Here is a 5,973-nt window from a genome sequence, read left to right on the forward strand (position 1 = left end):
TCCTTTGTCATTCATTTGCATATTTTTGATAGCGCCAGCTGGTCGCTTCTTCCTTTTTCTTCCTTTGCTTTATGTTTGGCCCGTCCAGAAGCATCAGGACGTCCAATCTCTCCGGCTCTACTCATTGTTATAAATTGAGGGAAGCGCAGGGATCGATATTCAATGAAAGCGGAGGATATTAAAGGAAGGTGGCTGTCTGGAACTTTCTTTCGATTTCAATTGTAATCAATTGAGAAGATTGCAGAATAAAGGTCACGTTACCCGGCCAATAAAAGGAACCGTGATCTTTAATGGAACGACCACTGAGAAGCAGCTACTGAGGAAGTGGCCAGTGGATCCAAAAGCAGTTGACTCATCACGCTTGGGCGAGAGTAGTCTAAAGATTGGTGCACGACTTTATAAAAACAACATCCCTATTGGGAGAAAAATCAGCAAGAAAACAGCGTTAAGCTAGTTGAGGTCAGGAAAGATTTTTTTTTTAATTCCTTGTGCTGCTGGTGAGTGATTTAATTCAACCGTTTTCCAAAGCACTCAATAACGAAGTGCAGGCAATCGTTCAGGCAGGTCAAGTTTAATTTCCTGGTCAGCAGATTAATGGTTGTTGTTTTAAACTATGTGGGGCAGACAGGCCGCAGCAGAAAGGTGAAGAAAATCTCTCAAGCCCGAGAGATTAATGCCCTTTGATTAAACTGTCGCAATATTTAATGAAATGTTCAGGTACCCGTATTCGAACAGATGATTTGCGATGATTAACCCATCGATTGTCTGACATTTCTAAAAATTCCTAAAGGAATTGGGCGCGTAGTGTCACCGAGGCCTGCTTGCATACGTATGAGTGTGCATGCATTTATAAATCAGTGAATTATTTCGAAAAGATAGGTTCACAGTGTATTTGTCCCTCCCTCTTATCTCTACCCCCCATTTGCTTTGTATGTGTGTTTTTATGAGTGTGTGGATGTATTCTTGTGTGTGTGTAAGTGTGCGTTTGTGTGTGTGCATGAATGCGCATGCACTTGTGTGTATTTCTCAATCGGTGAATGATTTCAAGAATCTAGGCTCACAGGGTATTTGTTCCTCACCCATTGTCTCTCCATCCCTTTGCTTATTTCTCCCTTTTGTCTCTCTGGCTTAATCAGTCTCTTTAGTTCTTGATGTTTACATTGTGTTTCGCTGTGACTTGTTATTCATTTCTCGCTGCCTCACTTCATTTTAAAAAAGGGGTGATGGTGAACAACTGGTCAAACAGAAACGTGCTCTGGCAATCAAAGTTGGACCCTACTTCTGTTTAAACCACTTGCTGAATGGTTATCCTCCTCAATTGAAATCACGTGAAGGCCTAAGACACGCTCCAGGCCAGGTGCATAGCAGGTGAGCACATCCGCTCAGATGCTCTGGTTGGTTTTTCTCTCAATAAAGGTCAATGTAGTGGCAGGTGTGCTTACTCACGAGTGCAACGACAATAAGCAGGTGAGGAAATTCTGCATTACGAACAGTAGACTCGAACCTGCAGTTGGAAGAAATTCAGGTAGGGACAGGGAGCTCAAACTCCCGTGTCTCAACAGGTCGTCTTTGCTCCATCATTCCAAGGGCTTGAAGAGGGCAGGAATTTGACGCGATACATGGGTGTGCACGATCATCAATGAGAACGAATGTCCAGATGTTAGCCAACAGATTTGTGTGGCATTGCCTTCGAAAACAGGTCAGCAATTGCGTGAAGACTTGCACTCATTGTCAGACACCAAAGTCCAGAAACACTCAAAACCCCCACTATAATCGTTCGAGTCGATATATCAGATGATGGATACATGGACATTGTAGGCCTCCTATTGGTGTCATATGGTTCCTATTTTCTTCTCACAATAGTGGATGAGGCCACGCGATGGCCGGAGGTGGTTTCATTGGAATACATGACTACTGACACCTGTGCCAAGGGCCCTCATTTCGGTCTGCCACCTCACATTGTGTCTGACAGGGCTGCCCAATTTGCATCAAGCCTGTGATCAGCAGTGACCATCCTGCTTGGAAACAAGTTGCACCACACAACTGCATATCATGTGAAATCCCACAGACTAGTAGAAATGTTGAACAGGCATATAAAACCGGCCTTTATGGTGTGTTTGCAGGGTCCAATCTGGGTTAACAAATTGTCATGGGTACTCTTGGGGATATAAACGGCACCTAAGGATGATTTAGGTGTCTCGTCAGCAGATCTGGTCTATTGTCACCCCTGATGGTTCCAGGAGAATTTGTATCAGATTCACAGGAGGGGAGGATACACACAGCGGTCCTAAGAATGGTCCGTGGGAACCTTGGTTTTTGGCACTTACACCAACATCTCACAATGGTCAGGCCAGGTCCGATATCCCGCAGAACTTGCAGGACTGCAAGTACGCTTTCATACATAGAGGATCATACTGAACACCATTGCAGTGTCGATGTGAGGGTCCCTTGGAGGGACTAAAATATAATAGTTCGACATACCTTTTGGATATCAGAGATAAATAGGAAGCTTTTGCAATTGACCACCTCAAACCCGCCCATCTGGATTTGGATGGGCAAGTCATGGTTGAGGCGCTTCAGTGGAGAGGAAGGGCCCCCAGACAAAGGAAGTATGCAGACTTTAGTGGTCCGCAGCAGGATTGTCATTTATGGGCAGTTCATGTGGAGACCCACTTAACAGTAAGCGAACAGCCTCCCAAAATATCGAAGTGCTGTGGAAAAAGTGGGAAATTCACCTGCATCCAACACAAGTTTTTAACTGCGCTAATGACGTCATTGACAATGTCACTTCCGGTCCATGCAACAGACTCAGTGATGTATATTATCCCAGCATGCAAGCCTGGTGGTGTCTGTCTTGCACCAGATGCCGCAGCATGTATGTCAACCTCCCATCATATGCATCAACTGGACAACATCCACAGTGATTACAAAACGTGTAGAATACTTCCATAAATCACTTTAATTATTTAATAAGTATGCCATTGTTGCTCTGTGATTAGTAAGGGTTTGCTTAAGGAGATATGTGAGTGGGAAGGGAAGGTTGAGAACAACTGCATTAGACCCCGCCGCACACACAGACACACACACTCACAAGCGCACACACACACACACACACACACACACACACAGCACACAGATGTACAGACACACATACACACACATACACACAGACACATAAGCATACATAGAAGCACACACAAGCACACACACAAGCATACACACACAAACATACACACAGAAAAACACTCACAAGCGCACACACATACACATACACACACATGTATACACGAGCACACACACAAGCACACACACAGATACACAAGCACACACCAACACACAAGAACATGCACACATACACACATAAACATACGCACAAGCACACACACATACACATACACACAAGTACACACAAGTACACGCACGAGCGTACACGTGCCTGCACAAATATACACATACTCAAACATGCACGTCCACGCATGCACCTCTATACAAAGTTAAAGAGTGAAAAAAAAAATTAATGACTAACAGACAGAATAAGAGTTATGGAACAGAACGAGAGAGATAAATAAGTTTGTATGTGAGATAGAGACAGACGGAGAGACAACCAGACAGAAAAAACGGACGGAATAAACACAACAGCAGACGCATTCACACATAATTTTAAAGAAATAGTACTTGTTGAATCACAGCGTTTAACAGGCATTGTCACCGGGAGAGAAAATCAAATATACAAGGAGCAAAAAGCACAAAGGGACATTTTGGAAGAATAAATAATCAAACAACTCAGTGCTCAGCTATCACTCCTGGTGCCTCTCCAACATCACCACCGGACCCCAAAAGCATCACCTCATATTTCTTGGGATAGAAGCTGATCGATAATGTCATCAGTGAATTTCACCAACGCTGTGGTCTCACTCGCTTCACCCCAATCAATCTCCGTCCTTTTCTTCCTGATGGCCAACAGTGCCTGTAGTCATTGTCCATCCTCCTGTGCCTTCCTATTCTGTTACTTGGTCATCGTTAAGTCTTGCATGTCCTGCCAGTACCTGGGACCTGGATTTCTAAGATGGGGTTCACGGCATTCTCAAGAGAAGGCTGAGTAGCCACATCTGGTGGTCCACAGAGCGACCAATCACGTGGGTCGGTAAGTGATGATGTCCTGCAAAGTGTGTTCGTGGTATGAATATGAAGCACAGGATTCCCAAGGTGGTGATTTCACGACCGCTACTCGTAACACGTCCTACTAAAGTTCGAAATGGTGGAATAATGCAGCTTACCAGGTAAATAAAGAGATGGTGCAGGAATAAAGACCCCAGAGTTCTACATCTTCCAGTTAAGGTGGGCCTGCAGTGGCAGTCCAGTTTATATATTAACTGCAGAAGGAGTAATGGGCTTGCCAGAAAGTATGTTCATGCTGTTCCGGGGGTTCTGAACTAGATTTGCAGGGGGATGGGAAACAGATTTCTGGAGCAGATAGTGGAGTTGAAGAGGATAAATATGATACGACTTGAAACGGAGAGAGAAATCAAATAGATGTCCGTGCATCTATTTAAATGCAAGAAGTATCATCGGAAATGAAGATGATCTTGGTGCGTGGATTAGCATTGTGGCCATTAGAGAAACTTGGTTGCAGGAGTTCAATATCCCAGGTTCTGTAGTTTCAGGCGCGAGTGAGTGGGCGGGATGAAAGGAGTAGGAATGTTATTATTTGTCATGGAAACTATCACAGGGAAGCGGAGACAGGACAGATTAGAGTGCTTTTCCACTGGGGCTCTATGGATAGAGCTGAGGAATGGGGAAGGTATAAATATTTTACGATCTTTTATTGTAAGAGATCGAATAGTCATCAAGGATGGGAAAATCAAATTTGTCAGGAGCTGCCAGACAGCTGCAGCAAATATACATTTATGATAGCAGGTGATTTTAACATTCTACATATCGACTGATATTCCCATACTGTAAATGTGATTGATGTCTTTGGGTCCTCAAATGATTTCAGAGGTTTTATAGATCAATATATCGAAGAACTAAGTGGAGATAATGCAATACGTGGGAACACATTTGAGGAGGGAAAAACTTTGGGTCCAGTGATTAATGCCTATAATTTTAATAAATTATGGAGAAAGATAGATATGGTCGTTTATTTGAGGTTCTCAGTTGATGAACGATCATTTTTAGGAAATGTGAAATGATCTACAGAACGTGATATGTCATGTTTAACAAATCTGATAGAGATTTGGAGGATGTAATCATGAAGGTTAATGGAGGAAATGATGTGAGTGTTGTCTGCATGGACTTTAGTAAGGCCTTTGAAAATGTACCACATTTAAGATTCAAGTTTTAACATTCCATTTATTCTCATGAAATGAAGAGACTGCAATATTACACGAAGTATGTTTTCTTCTGCCATAAGGCAGACAGGTTCGCCATCTGTAGAAAGTGCCTGAATCGCCTCGAGCAGTCAGAGAAAGAGAGCAAATAATTGCTGTGTGACATTGGATATGCCTCCATCAGTCTTACAGCCGGATTAACAACTCAGATACCTTCCTAAACCAGGATCACCATAGCTCAAGACCCAAAGCTATGAAACAATCAGATATGCTTCGGCGCACTAGGCACCTCTCGCATCCCACTTCAGAAATCTTGTATCAAGCCCAGACTGAGGAAATGGCTGAGTATTAAAAATCTGTGCTAAATATCCGACCATAATATTCACAAATGACCTCAATATTTCCCTCCAGCAGGGCATGGTACCCACCTGTTCCAAACAGTCATCAATAATGATAAATCGGTCTTATCAGCAGAATAAAATATTTTCAGTGTTGTACATGATATGTTTTTACTTTGTCAATCCATCTGTAATCTTGTGCCCTTTCTGCCATTTTTAAGCAGTCTTCAGAAGTCTGCAGCCGTTGTGAATCCCTTGACTGCAGTGGCCAGCAGCCCACCGCTGTAGTTCAATTGCGTGTCTCC

General features: G+C 43.3%; 1 pseudogene; it reads left to right on the forward strand.

Moving 5' to 3' along the window:
* LOC138748040 (NACHT, LRR and PYD domains-containing protein 3-like) overlaps window positions 1-5,682 on the forward strand; it is a 78,275-nt pseudogene extending 72,593 nt beyond the window's left edge.
* The last annotated feature ends 291 nt before the right edge of the window (window positions 5,683-5,973 follow it).

Source organism: Narcine bancroftii, chromosome 13, assembly GCF_036971445.1.
Source record: "Narcine bancroftii isolate sNarBan1 chromosome 13, sNarBan1.hap1, whole genome shotgun sequence".
In the NCBI taxonomy this organism is placed as follows: domain Eukaryota; kingdom Metazoa; phylum Chordata; class Chondrichthyes; order Torpediniformes; family Narcinidae; genus Narcine; species Narcine bancroftii.